The sequence below is a fragment of the Equus caballus genome, chromosome 2 (genome assembly GCF_041296265.1).
Source record: "Equus caballus isolate H_3958 breed thoroughbred chromosome 2, TB-T2T, whole genome shotgun sequence".
In the NCBI taxonomy this organism is placed as follows: domain Eukaryota; kingdom Metazoa; phylum Chordata; class Mammalia; order Perissodactyla; family Equidae; genus Equus; species Equus caballus.
In genome coordinates, this window is record NC_091685.1 from 56,452,676 (window position 1) to 56,468,091 (window position 15,416).

General features: G+C 47.3%; 1 long non-coding RNA gene across 8 annotated transcripts in view; it reads right to left on the bottom strand.

Annotated features, from left to right (window-relative positions):
• The window catches only part of LOC138921569 (uncharacterized), a 33,417-nt gene that overhangs the window by 637 nt on the left and 17,364 nt on the right, over positions 1 to 15,416 (bottom strand). For 2 of the 8 annotated variants that reach the window (XR_011434229.1, XR_011434230.1), the window contains 2 exons: positions 7,379 to 7,984; positions 2 to 7,056 (listed from right to left, as the gene is read on the bottom strand). This is a non-coding gene — a long non-coding RNA (uncharacterized lncRNA). The remainder of the gene's footprint in view (position 1; positions 7,057 to 7,378; positions 7,985 to 15,416) is intronic. The other 6 variants (XR_011434245.1, XR_011434241.1, XR_011434244.1 and 3 more) reach the window with 6 other exon arrangements.

Genomic DNA, 15,416 nt, shown 5'->3' on the forward strand with positions numbered 1-15,416 from the left:
CCTGGGAGCTTGGTGTCCTCAATCCACACGAGCCCTGAAGTCGTTTGCTGCCTCCCACATGAGTTTTGGCTGGATTTGTGCCACTGTCAGCCATCCCCGGCATCTGAAGAGCTGGACTCTCCTCTGCGTACGCTGGATACCACTGAATGGAGCTAGAGTTCGCCACGCTGGTGACCACAGCTCCTGGGCCTGGCCTGCCCGGCCGCCTCCCACGGCTCCAGGCTCTGCAGCCAGCCCAGCTCCTCCACTCAGGCGGACCCAGCTGCCCTGCCCAGCACTGATGAGCCCTTCCTGCACTTTCCACTGCGGCTGAGAGTCCTCCTCCTCTGCCGACTCCGGCAACGTCCTCAGACTGATGCTGGGGAGATGAGTTTAGCAACCTACCATTTTCTGGCTTTACTTTCTTTTATACTCAGACTGTTATTCAAAAGCAAAGTTTAGCCCACATGTATAGCATACTTGCGTGTATATGTGTTAGATCTCTTCTCCACCCGTTCCCTGTTGCTTCATTTATCCAAATACAACCCAGATATTAAGGCTCCCATCAAGACTTGCCTCCCTTCTAAAGACTTTCCTGATGCTTTTAAACTCTCCTGGCCATTTTAAACTCTTCATTTCTTGGGGCTATACAATTTAAACCGTGATTTCACCAGAAACTCTCCTGCCCTTTCCTCAGATCGTTTATATACGTCCAAGTGTGTGTGTGCATGGCTGTGTGTGTGTGTTTCCAACCAAGACTCTAAGTTCTCTGCATGCGGGGGTCATGCCTTGCTTTCTTGTCTCCCCTTCCCAGTTCCTTATATGATTATTGCCAAAGAAGGAAGAGTTTTGACACAGAAGAATTAGGTGTGAACTTTTTCCAGTGGGCCGACTTTAAAATGTCCAGGTAGACAGGATATAGGGCAGGAAGGGCTGGTGAAGGGACTGATGGAAAGCAGATGAGCTTCTTCGCAGAAGCTCTAGAAGCATCATCAGAGGCTCTGGATTACCCTCCGCTAACTTTGGCTCTGGATCTCAGAAAATGAAAGCCAAAGCCCAAGAAGCGTTTCCAGCCCATGATGGCTGCATTTTCCTGGGGATGATTCTGTGCCCAAAGCACATGATTTTCAAACCCCCACTCACCATGAAGTCATCTCCACTGCAAATCAGGCAAGGATTGGAGCCAGCATGCCTCTTGTTGGGGAGAAAACAGATGGCTGGACCAGAGAAAGCTGACGGAAGGAATCACAAAACAAGCATCAATCAACCCAAGCAGCTCGCGCTGGCATGCAGGGTGCTCTGGCCGCGTCTTAGCGGCTTTCCTAATTAAGGATGAGCTGCGGAGCTCATCAGCCACCCTAAGTCCCTGTGAAATGTGGCAGGTGGCATTTGAGAGACCCCTCCTACCATGACTTCCCAGTTGTGCTCAAGAGGGGCATATCACAGCCTCCAAGGACAGAAGCAGAACCGAGGAGGAATTTAAAGGGACATTGTACCCTAAACAATGCCTTCCTGGCCTCATGGGCTGTGTCTCCAAATCCATCCTTCCGCTGGTGATGCAACCTGTGGCTCAGTGAGTATTTTGTCTCTTATGAGATGCAAATTCTTTTAGGAGAAGGGCTGCCTGTCACAGCTTTGGTGGTTCCCAGAGCACTCAGCACAGTGCTAGAAACAGTGACAAATGTTTCATTGAAATGTGGCCAGCTTGATCCATTGAGTCTTATTTGGATTCCTAAATGTTCCATATTCTAGTGCATTTTGTATGTCCTACTTCTCTGTGCCCTTAACCTCTTCCACTTTTAATAATTTACGTGTATTTCTACTGTTCCTCTCACATCTATAAAGTCTTTAAGAGGCTACCAGGACTGACATGTTACTCTAGATCCTTCTCTTTATCTTCCCAGGAGCTGAATTGGGACCAAGTGGATCATGGGCTCTCTATGCACGCTTGCTGCCCTGAACCAATGTTTAGGGCTGAATGTGGACATGGGCTGCATGTGATTCTCTGAGGCCTTGTGTCCTCTCTTACCTCTTGTCCCATTGCTGACCTGTGCCAGGTGCAGTGTAAGGCACACCCACACTCCAACTGACTCCAGTCCCACCTCAGCAGGGTGACAAGTCCTTGGTTCCCCATTTCGTGATCAAAAGGAGTCAGTGGCCCTCAATCAAACTCAGGATAGTCATTTCACCCAGAGTAGTGACTTCTCGTTCTTAAGCTTCCCACTAGTGTCATCCTCACATGATGACCACTTTTGTGTTACTAAACTAGATGAAACCTACAACACATCCAGCATAGTCTGGCACATGGTAGGTGTTCAACCTGTAGTCATTGCTTTATTATAAGATTTTTTATTATAAGCATTAAAAGAGGTTTTATTCATTTTCTTATTAGATTTTGATTTCCTCGGGGCCTTTAGGTTCCCAGGGCTGAAAAGGAAAAGAACAGAAAATAAGGTACTTTTTTTAAATAGATCGAACATGGTTATGACCTCACAGATTTCCTCCTAAGCGTTTGGACTTTAGACCACAGAGTGACGTAATGATGCTTTGCCCACAGATGGAGCAGTTGCTTGTTTTCAGGCCACTCTGGAGGATGCACACTCTGCCGTTGCTCTCTCCTGTGAAGTACGATGTTACCAATCTGTGGATAGCAAGGAAAGACTTGAGAAGCAGGCGTGACAAATCCAGAGAGAGGCAGGTGGGGCAGAACGCCAGAGTGACAACTTTCAGGTGAAACTTCACGATGTCCCTGGGAAGTGAGGCAGACAGGGGCGCAGATATCTAACGCTCAGTGACGACAGGTTGGGGACAGGTCCAGGAAACCAAGAAGTCGAGGAGAGTCATGCTCTAATTCTGCGGACCAGACTCCATTCCTCTCAGAAAAGACATGGCTCTGGGGTCGGCCCAGTGGCCCAGTGGTTAAGTTTGGCACACTCTGCTTTGGAAGCCCAAGTTTGCAGATTCACATCCCAGGTACAGACATACACCACTCACCAGCCATGCTGTGCAGCGTCCCACATACAAAATAGAGGAAGACTGGCACAGATGTTAGTTCAGGGCTAATCTTCCTCACCAAAAAAAAAAAAAAAGATGTAGTTCCAAGATAAGTTTTGTTTGTACTACTGTGTATTGCACTTTTCCTACTGGAAACAGAATCCAGGATGCACTCAGGAACATTACGGGACTGTTGGAAAAGTTGGAAGACCAACTCTAGACGTGTTCTCACCCTACCTGGGTCAAGAGAAGGGACCCGGTGAGGGTGGGTTTCCAAATGTAGTGCATTCGGATGTACATTCCAATAGAGACCCCAGGAGAAGGACTTGGACCTGCATAGGCTGACTGCCACGGTCCTTCTCTCTGTGTCTCACCCAGACGCCCCCCCGCCCACCTGCTTTGAATCTGAAGCTCCGTGCTGGCTCTCCCTGAAAGCCTGTGGGTGGACAGTCTTTCCGGAAGGGGAGAATATATAATCTATAAGTGATGCATATAAAATAGATACTGCAAGGGTGTAGAGAAAGCCATGAAGGACAGATGCATAGTTATTAAAGCAGAGAGAGGGAAGCCCCTAGCTCAACGGGCCTGTGGTCTCACAGTCTGCTCCCCTCTACGACTCTACAAGGCTGGCACACTGTTTAACCAGCGAGGATACAGCTGTGGGAATCCTCAATGGAGCGGAGCCAAGAATGTAGCTGGGAGAAAATCAAAGCCACACAAAGGCATCAGAAAAGAGAGAGATGTTCTTCAAGCCAGATTGGGCCTCGCTTCTCCGCCTCCACTTGACAGGTTTGCCCTCAAATTAGTTAAAAAGTCAAATCTGACTGTCATCGCAGTATCTGATGAATGAGCAAGCTGTTCCTAAAACATCTTACCTGTGCACAATGACGTTATGTTTCCCGAGTGCCTTCCCATCCACCGGCTCATTTGACCCTCATGACAACTCTATGGAGGCGGCAGGGCAAGGACTGGGGGGAGGCTGGACGCCCGAGTTCACACCCCAGTCCTGCCACTTTCCTGCTGGTGACCTTGGGCAGAGGTTAACCTCTCCGTGCCTCTCCTGCTTCCTCTGTATGGGCACAACGTGGTGCCTGCGTTCTTGGTTTGTTGTCAGGAATAAATGAGTTATGTGTGAAACAGTTATAAAGTCTGATAGATAATAAGAACTGAAAAAATATTACCTTTCAGTATTATTGGTCCTATTTTATAGATAAATCCTGGGTCTAACAGGACACGAGACCTTCTAGCAGACATAGAGAGAATGAAGCATCGGGAAGAGCCTTGTAGCTGCCAAGAGCTGCACACGGCGAGGAGCAGTGCGGCCTCTGTGTCTGCCCAGGAGGGCTGGGGCTGCTGGGCCTCCCCTGCCAGGCTGCGCTCTCAGACACCCTGCAGAGGACGGGCATCTCTAGGTCTCAGCACAGAGGAAGCCATCAGCTGTGCTTTTCCCAAGCCCCTGCATCCTCCAGCTCCAGCCAGGACCGGCCCGGCCTCCAGGAAAGGACAGAGGAGCAGAGGCTCACAGATAATCTGCCCAGAGAGGGTCAGCTGTCTCCACAGCCCCAGAAAGCCGCGCCAGAGCCCAGCAAATGTTCCGAGGGGCAGACTGGCCGCCAGTCCTCCCTGACAGCTAGACATTTCCGCAGCCCTGGAGAGTGGCACAACCTGTCAAGAGTCAGTTTGATGTTTACGGTTCAGGAAGGGGCACAGGGTTGACGGGATCTGGACAGCACAATAAAACCCGAAGTTTCCACTGAGGCACAGGATGGGGTTCCAAGAGAGCGAGAGAAGGGAGGGTCCTGCACGCTGGGGCCTCTAGGATTTGTCAGAAGTCCCCACCACGTTATTTTTCAGGCAAAGATGCTAGAAGGGAAAAAGAGCACAAACTGGCGATGTCAAATTTTCACTGACCCACCAAGCACACGCCGAAAGCCTTCCAGGACGGCTGTGCCCCGAGTCCTGAACACCACGAGGCGGAGGGCCACAGCCTCTCGTGAGGGGGCTTCACCTCTACTCTGCAGGACCCGCAGGGACAGGGCACGGTGGCCAGGCTTCTGAGCCCCTCCTTCTTCTGCTAGCACCTGTCCCGCATGCTAAGGCTCTGCATAACACTTCACAGGAAGCAAGCGAGGCTCTCCAGCTACCAGGACACACAGAAGAAAATCAAGCCGGTGGCAGCGGCGGCCCACGGCACGGGGGAGAGCAAGAGTGGATAATCAGGACACGAGGGAGGTCTCGCAGCAGGCTCTGTCTGTCACGTTCCATCCTCCAGCCCCACCCCACATACACACGGCCTGAGGCAAAGACAGGACTGGAATGGAGGCCAGAGGAGGCCAGATGGGAGCATGGGCCAGGCCAGTCACCTGGAGTGGCCTCAGGAGAACTCAGACAGAATGGGAGGAGGGGGAGGGGGCCCACAATGCACAGAGGGGCATTTCATCTGAGTTGGAGCCCCTCCCCACACCCTGACTGGTGCCCTCAGAGGCAGCAGCCCTGCCAGTTGGATGCACCTGGCAGAAAGCAATCCAGTCAAACCGTCAGTGAACAGACCCCTCAGGCAGTGAGCTTCCTCTGTTGACTTTTGCGGCATCTTGATGGCGGAGCTGGAGAACCTGACACCGGCCCCTGGCAGAACACAGGAGAAACCACAAAGATAGCATCACTGGCACTGCCCACGCAACTTACCCAGACTTAGAGCCTCCACGCCTGGGCCGACCTCTGCTCTCCCTCCACCCCGTCCCCCGCCCCCCAAACAGACACAGGCGCAATGTGGGAGGACGCCCAGTGCCCGCAAGGTCTGGCATGCACGCGGCGCCCTCTGCCTTGCCCTCAGACCAGGCCTAGAGCGGTAAGTGAGGAGGATGGGGCTGCCAGGTAAAATACAGGAGGATACTAGTTAAATTAGAATTTCAGGTAGACAACAAATAATTGGGGGGGGGGAGGGTGGTATAAGTATATCCTAAATATTGCATGGCACATACTTATACTAAAAACATACTCATTGCTTATCTGAAATTCCAATTTAACTGGAAATTCTGTGTTTTTATTTGCTAAATCCGGCCATCCACGAGGATGACAGGTGGAGGCTGGGGTGGAGGTGGGGGGCAGGGCAGGGAGAAATAAGCAGGCCACAGTGCCCTTTGTGAAAAGAAAAAAGAAGAACTTAGTCAAACGCTTTAGTTAGTTGCTAAAGTGGCGAGATGGATGAGCCAGGCAAAGGTCTGAGGAAGTCACCTCCATGCACACCTCTTCCCACGGAGACTCAGCTGGACAGCATTTTGGGGCAAGATCTGCTAAAAAGGATGATAAGGCAACGGCCTCACCAAACTCTTCCTTACATATTTGTTTTACTTTAATACTCAATATATTGATATTTAAATTATTTAGTACTCAAAAGACTCCACAAAATGGTATTGTAATTTCTATTTTACAGAGGTTCAGAAAAGTTACGTGATTTGCCCAAAGTCACATAACTTTCAATGACAGCGCCAGGATGATAAGCCAGGCGTGACCAGACCCCACCTGTCTCCACCACCGCATTCCCGGGCACCCTGTAACCACCCAGCCTCGTCCCAGACCGTCCTTAGCACTGGGTAACAGGATTGCTTGAGGTGGTGGGAATGCTCTGTCAGCACTCTCCAGCGTAATAACCATGAGCCCAGACAGCAACGTGGTGGGAGGGCAGCTGGTGAGACTGAACAGCAAAGTCTTCATCTAATTTTCATTTCATTTCTGGCTCTCAGGTGGCCCTCCAGGCCCAGATCTGGCATTTCCTGGACACAGCAATGGTTCTGAGAAACACCAAATGCTCAGAGTCCTGGGGCTCTTGGGAACCATCCTTATCTACCTTCTCACTTCGGAGATGGAGAATCCAAGGGCCAGAGAGGGCACGGGGGCCATAGGTCTTGGTATTATTTTAGTGACAGAGCTAGGACTGGAGAGGAGGGCTGAGGACAGGAAAGGAAGAACTCGGCGGTCCCCAGCATACGCCGGGCAGCTCTGGAAGTGCCCAGCCGGGAGCATCCTCTGTAGTCGGAAGGGATGTGGGAGCAGCCGCAGCCCAGAGATCCCACAGAGACAAGTCTATCCAGCAAATGCAGGGGATTTGAGAGACAAGGGGAAAAGACAGCATTAGCACAAAACCTTGCTGAGTATGCTCCCCCATCACCTTGAAATTATAATTACATTGGCCCTTAACATCTACGCACCTAGGTGATTACAGCTGCCTACAGTTTCCCACCACAGTGGGATATTAACTTCTTATTGCACCCTTTGACAGTAGCATAGAGAGACAACCACAGCATCAGGGAAGCCTGGAGCTGTCCCCAGATCAGCAGCCCCAGTGACGTTCCTCAGGGACAGCCCTGCCTAGTCAGCCCTCCACCTACCGGGGACCACCACATACCCTTGTTCCTTTTGTGTGTCCTGCATAAGAGCATCCACCCCAGGGCTGAGGGGGCTGGACTGCAGCTCAGCTCCCTTGCTAATCTCTGCGCCACAAAACAGGTCTGTCTCTACTTCCTTTGGAGGCTCCCGGCGCCCAGGGCACGCCCTCCTCGAGTCTGGGTGTGGCCAGGCTCTCCAGCTCTCAGTCTGAGGAGGACGAACTGTTACCTTGAAGGTGACTGCGGTGTAAAGGAAAGACCTGTACGCTAGTCCTGTTCTCGGCAATTGTGCAGAGAGCGACCTTGGACTGCCACTTCCCCTCTCTGGGGTTCAGGTTCTTAGTCGTAAGATGAGAGAGAACACCTGCTCTGCCATCCGCATGGAGGTGCCACACAGAACAAATGAGGTCATGTCCTCAGAAGTTCTCTGCTCTCTACATCCCGCACCACGTCAGGCTTTATTGATCGCTGGCTCTCACCCTTAGGGCTCTTCAGGAGGCTGAGCTGCCCATCCTCTTGGCCCGCCAGACTTGTCCAGGCACTCACAGGCTGTCACGTGCTGGTCCCCAGCATGCTGCAGATCTGCAAATCCGACGGGTTCTGTGGAATCTCAGGAGCCACTGCAACTGGGGAAATATACGTTTATATGTTAATTCTTTAGACCTTGAAAGCGTCCATGCGTACACTGGTACATGCCCCAGGTGTGCTTCGTGACCTGTCAGTGATTCGTAGGGAAGCCACTGTTCTTACTTTGCAGAAAAGGAAACAAATTCAGAGGAGTGAAATGACTGCTTGTACGGAATAAATTTGAGTTTATATTTCTGCAGGAGACACAGCTGGGAGAGAGACTCTTCTTCCCATTGGTGGTATTCCTGAGACCCCAGGTCCAATAGACACTCAGGCATCAAACGCTTGTTGAATAATGAGAAAATGAAGGAGTGGATAAATAAACAAACATCTCAAAGCCGTCTCTAAACAGCAGCAGGTCTGGGATTCAGGCAGCAGGAGAGAGCGTGTGCTGAGGCCATCTGAGCAAGCAGAGCCAGTCTGCGCTGCTGAATCCGGCGGCCTCTTGCTGACCTGCCGCCCAACACAGCAGATGCGACGTTTGTTTCACGGACTGGAAAACTCAAGTTCAGAGAGGCAAAGTGAAAGGCCCAGTTTACACAGCGAATCAGTGGGCAAACTCAGAGGCAACCCCACCTCCGGGGGGCCAGCGCAGGCTTTGCGGCAACAGCCTGCACAACCTCAGCCTGGGGCCTCTCTGAAGATTTCTCAGCTCTGGATAAATAAGTGGAATTTCCGTATCCCTGAGCAGGATGAGAACTACCCGCAAAAATATCAGCAGACCTCCAAGCAGATCTGATGAAAATCTCCCAGCAGGGGCTGGGCTGGGGAGTGAAGGTGAAAACATCCTGGGGCCAGCCCAGGGGTGCAGGGGTTAGTTCACACCCTCTGCTTCAGAGGCATCAGATTCCTGGGTTCAGATCCCGGGGGCAGACCTACACACCGCTCATCAAGCCATGCTGTGGTGGCGTCCAACCCACAAAATAGAGGAAGATGGGCACATATGTTAGCTCAGCAACAATCTTCCTCAAGCAAAAAATAAAAACTCCCAAGTCAGAGTGTGTGTGTAACGTATTTTCCCTAGAGGACTTGGTACAGAGATCATTTTAATTAACTATGCGTTTCATTTAAGCTTAGCGGGCAAGTCATTGTACATTAAATAAATACCAGTTAGTTATTAAGAACATATTTACTTCTGACTTAACAACCACAGCAGGTTATAGATACGGATTTCTGTTAAGCCACAGTATGATACACTTGTTTGGAATAATCAAGTATTCTTTACTCAAGATATAATAATTGCCTTATTGAATCTGAAGAAGATCTCCTCCTGGTAATTTACGGCAAGCAAATTTCTTCATTTAGTTACTCTGTCCCGTTCTCCCAAAGCAAAAAGAAGAGGGAGCAGGAGAGAGAGATCCTAGAACTCAGATGTTTGATTTCAGGGAACAGCTTGCCTGGTGCAGATTCATGCAGCCTTCCATTCTGGGACAGCTGGACAGTGGACCAGGCAGGGAAGCCCAGAGAATGGAGTACAAATAACAAATAATTGTTTAGTTGCAAATGCAATGCTTGGGATGTACTTATGCTAAATGAACATTCGTGGTTGATCTGAAACTCAGATTTAACTAGGCATCCTGTATTCTTTTTGTTCTGAATGTTCAGTCTGTCCACCCCAGCCCTGATGGGCCATGCATGTAGGGAGCAATATGGAGGAAGTCCCACGGCCTCCCCTCTCACCCTCACCCTCACTCAGGTTCTCCATCTGTGAGATGCTTCAGGCGGGTGAAATGAGCTGGGGGGTTGGGACCAGCTGCTACCTTCACGCCAGCAGTGGGAAGAGTCCCCCAGCTCCCATAACAGAGGCCCTGCTCAGCAGTAGCCTCCACGATGTTCTCTCTCTCCTGCTCAGTATCCACTGTGGGTCACAGATCACATGGTCAAGGAGCCATGAGGCCATCCTCCATCTAACAGATGAAGACACTGAGCCCCAGGGAAGCAAAGTGACTTGAACAAGGTCACAAAGCCAGTTGGTGGCAGAAGCTTGGTTTTATGGTCATCATTCATCACCATCCCATCATTATTTATTGTGATTAACTAGCATCTGTCGAGTGTTAGTTATGTATGAGGCCTTTTGCTCAGAAAATCCGCTCAATAACCCTATGAGAAAGATATTTTATGATTTCTATTTTTGTAGCTGGGGTCACAGTCTCAACCAAGAATCCGTAAATTCTCTTCCATGACATCCCATTACTCTTTCCTCTTTGACTTGTCTTCTCTCTCTCTTTACATCCTCTATCCTCATCTATCAATAAACCTGTGGTATCAAACACTTACTAAAGCCCAACACTGAGCCAGGCACTCTGGTGGACAAGCAAAAAATAAGGCAAAATGAGAAATAATAAAAGGTGATACTGGATAGGGGCTGACAGCACAGACCATGGAGCACCACTGCCTAGATTTGAATCGTAACATCACCACTCACACACCCCAAGCATAGGCAAACGACGTAATTCTTCCGGGCCTTCCCTTCCACATCTGTACAATGGGGATGGCACTAGTGCTTATCAGCTGCCTGGCACATGGTAAGCACAGTATAAATATTCATTCTTGCTGCTGGTAAAACAAGGTGTCTGAACTCCGAGAATTGAGCAAGTAGCAGAGGCGACAGAGTCTGAGGAGCCGGAGCATAGAGCTAGGTCATGCTGGGTGGATGTAAGCGCCTTCCCTTCCTCGGCTCCTCTTGAGGCCACTGGGGAAACGCACCAGGTCAGCAAGTGTTGACCCCACACATTCTATCAAACCTCAAATCCCGTGTTAACCTAGGCCAATTAATAGGACCATCAAGTTCTGGGGTTTTCAGAAGAGTTCCACTTCCAAGCATCTTCTTACATTATGGACATAAATTATGTAAAAGTATTCAAAACTACAACATTCATGAGTCCAGATTACTCCCTTCAGCCTGTCTTCCCAACCACAAGAAGCACATCAAACTGTTGTCAGACACCCCCGTTAGGTCTGACATTAAACTGTAGTTACTGAAATAAATGGCCTGGTATGTAAGTATTTATTTATTTAATTACATCAGACTTTGTTCCAAAATGATTGAAAGGTAGCTTCCAAAAATACACAAAGAACAAGATATATATTATTGGCCATTATAAAAGTAATTGGAATTTCCAAAAATAAAATTAAAAATACATAGAAAAACTTAAGACCAATAACGAGAGGGAAAAATTAAAAATAAAATAAAACTATCAAAGACAGAACAATCAAAAAGGTCCCATGACAAGATGGTTTCAGTAGTGAATTCTATCAATCTCTTAAGGACCAAATAATTTCCACATTACAAAAATTGATCCAAAGCGTAGGCAAAGACTAAAAGCTAACTGAGTCACTTTATGAAATTGGCTTATGCCTGATACCAAAAATGTAAAAGATGGACCAAAATAAGAAACTATAATTTCACTTATGAATATGGATACTAACTCCCTAAGGAGAATGAATACCGCAGATGGCGTGCAATGGTACATTAAAAGAAGGGTCAGCTGTTACCAAAATGACTCACCCATGAAGGCCAGGACAGGGTATTAATAGGAAGTCTGTTAATATAAAATACCACATCAGTAGGTTCAATTAGAAAAGCTTAAAATAATCCTAGAGGCTGCCCAAAAGCTATGCAATAATATTTTTGGTGAAACGTATTTAGAAAAATAGAAATGAAAGGGAATTTCCTTCATACAGCAAAGACTATCAGGCTCAAACTGACTGCCTGCATCCCACCTGCTCAAAGTGGGTGTATCGGTCATCTGCTGCCACAGTGATGCTGCGTAGCAGCCGTCCCCAAACCCAGTGGCTTAAAGTAACCAGGATTTATTTAGCTTCTAATTCTGAAGTCCAGCTAAGTGGTTCTTCCCATGTTGGCCGGGTTCACTTTCGTAAAGAGAGTTGACTGGTTTCAGAGTGATCAACTAGGACGACTGGTGTAGCTCAGCTCCGCTCCACGGTCTCATCTTCCAGAAGGGTACCCCAGGCGCATCTTTTCTATGGATACGGAAGATGCAACAGTGGCCAACCAAACTTTCAAAGCCTGAGTGTGCTTTATATTTGCTAACATCCCGTTGGCCAAGTCACATGGCCAAGTTCAGAGCCAGGGTAGAGAAGCACCCCAGAGTTACATGGCAGAGGGCATAGTCACAGGGGGAATGAAGAATCAGGGCCATTTGTCAGTCCACAGCATTAGGCTTCCCAGAATAACAGCTCTGGTGGATGATAAGAGACTTTATGTTAAAAATTTTATTTTTACATAAAAAAATTCCATGATCAAATAATTTTGAGGTGTGCTGGGTATAGCAATAACAATGTTAAGCAGGTTTCTGTATAATAGGACTTCTCAAGCTTTCATGAATGTGTCATGAGAATTTCCAAGAGAAGTTCACAGCCTTTCCGAAAGCAATCTGAACACAGAACCCCTCTGTTTTCCACAGACCATCTGGAGGATCAAATGCTTACAGGACACATTTGGGGAAAAGAAAATATAAATTTTTTTGGCATTCACAAAGCAAAACAAAAACAAAGTGAAAACACCATAACACACCCAGAAATAATCCTAATGATAAATGTGTAGGATTTATATAAAGAAAACAACAAAACTTCACTAAGAGATATAAAATAAAGATTTAATTAAATGGAGACACACCATCTTCCCAGAAGAAAAAAATCAATATTGTAAAGAAGGCAATTCTTTCTAAAGTGATTTATAGATTTAACATAACCCCAACAAAAATCTCAATGAGATAATAATACTCAAGTGCTGGCAAGAACACAGTGGGAACAGACATTTTCATACACTGCTGGTAGGAGTTTAAACGGGGGCAATTTTTTTAAAAAGCAATTTAGATCCTTAAAATTGCTCATACGTGTTGACCTAGATCTGGAAATATACACCAACGAAATGATCAAATGTGAACAAAGATGTATCTGCATGGATTTTCATTACAATGCTGCTTAAAAGAAATAAAAAAAATGGCAATAACATAAAAGTTCAACAATAGGGGAATCATTAAATAGATTTTCAGGCTTTTATATTAGTTAAAATTACACAAGATTAAAACTCATGATTTCAAAATCTAATCAGATATGAAAGTGCTTACAAGGTGACTTGTTGGGGGGAAAAGCAGGATACTAAAATGTATGGCAATATGATCCCAGCTATATTATCCATGTTCACAAAGAATGAAAACCATGAAGAAATAAAACACAATGCTGATATTTCTGTACTTAATTTATTTTAATTTTCTAATTTTTGTATAATAAGCATGTAGTATATTTATGCTTTTTACAAATTATTCCAGTATGTTTTAAGGATGAGAAAAATTTTAAACACCATCTTCAAAATAATAAATGAGATCAGCCAGATAATGTTGCAAAAGGAAAATCATTGAGGGGGGAGAGGGGTGCACAAGAGGCAGGATTTATCCTGCTAAATAAAAAATAAATTATAAAATACTATGGCAATCGTTCAAGAGTTGACATACCAATGAGCAAAAGTCCCCCAAACAGACTACAAACATACCAAAACTTGACAAATGATAAAAGTATCATAACCCAACAGGAAGCACTGTTCTTAAATAAATGGTTTTATGAAAATTTACCATTTGGGAGAGAAAATACCCTACACAGATAAAATACATTTTAAAAGGCTTAAAGAATTAAAATGGGGCTATTAAAATATAGAGTAACAATATAGGTGGCCAATGAACTTTGCTGTTGTTAGTGCCATGGAATGGATTCCAGCTCCTCAGACACTGTGGACAGCAGAGCGGAACCCTGCCCGGGCTTTCGCGCCATCCTCCCATCTTCTGGCACTCTATCAGACAATGCTCCACTGCTATCTGCAGAGTTTTCACAGCCAATTTCTTTCAGAAGTAGGTTTCCAGGTCCTTCTTCCTAGTCTGGAAGCTCCACTGAAACCTGTCCCAGTGGGTGACTCTCCAGATATCAGAAACGTCAGAGGCAGAGCTTTCAGCATCACAGCAACATGCAGCCACCACAGAAAGACACTGACAGACGGGTGGTGTGGCTCCCGGACAGGGAATGAACCTGAGCGAGGTGGTGAGAGCATGGATCCCAACCTCTAGACCACCAAACAAACGTAGAAAGGATAAAACTCTTGTTTTTGGTGAAGAAGATTGGCCCTGAGCTAACATCTGTGCCAATCCTCCTCTATTTTGAATGTGAGATGCCACCACAGTGTGGCTTGATCAGCCGTGTGTAGGTCCACACCTGGGGATCCGAACTGGGGAACCCCGGGCCACTGAAGTGGAGCACATGAACTTAACCACTCCACCAGCAGGCTGGCGGAAAGGATAAAACTTTTAAAGCATAACCTATGGAATAAATCATCAAAGAAAAGAATGATCGATTTGACTATTTAATAATTAAAATATTCTGAACTTCAAGACGATCAAGCAGAAAATTAGAAAGCATCAAAACCTGGGGAAAATATTTGCAAGAAGTAGAATCAACAAAGATCTAAGGTCCTTCACATACGAAGGACCCCCGCAGATCCCTCCAGGTGGGAACCGCGTCGTGCACAGCTGTCTCTGAAGGAGGCAGACGTGGGTGACTCCAGGCTTCCCTGCTGTGCTGTCTCTCAAACCTCAGTTTCCTCACCTGTCAAACTGAGCACAGCCACCCACGAAAGCCATCGTGAGGATCCCAGGAGGGAAAGGATATAAACTCGCATATATCTAGTGCTCTCATTAGTGAGTGCTTAACAAATGTCAACTAGAAGCATCTCATTTATTACCAAACATCCGTCTGGTATCTTCTGTGAGCTGGACGCTGTGCTAGGCATGAGGGACAAAGGAGTTCACACACGTGAACAGACACATACACAGGCAAGGACCATGGAATGTGACCTGTTACAATGGGGTGGGGACAGGGTGACACACAGCAAGGAAGTCTGTTCATCCCATTCTCCAGGAGGCATAGAAGGCTCCTAGAGGTGGTGTTTTTAAGCATAGTTCTAAAGGACGAAATGTTAGGCAGGCAAAGGGAATGGAAGGGCAATTGAGAGAGAGGGAACAGCATGTGTGAATGTTGGGAGCTGGAACAGTACAGAAATGATTCTTAAACCATGGAGTGATCACCACTGCAGGAGAGTGAAGCTTAAGGTGGAAACTGGAGAAAGAAGGAGCTAGAGGGGTTAGCAGGGGCTCCAGGTGCTGGGTTAGGGCATCCGGACTTTCACACCGAGGGTGACAAGAAGCCCTGAAAGGGTTTTAAGTAGGGTGTAAGGTGCACAGACTTATACTTTGAGATGCTCTCTCTAGTTGTAGTGTGCAGAATGTGCTGGAAAGAGCCAAGATCAGAGGCCGAGAGTCCAGTTAGGAGCTAACTCATTGCCGGAAGAGAGGATGGATGCTGAGCCAGGACACAGGCAATGAGGATGGAGCGATGTAGGCAGATCTCAGGGACATTCGTGAA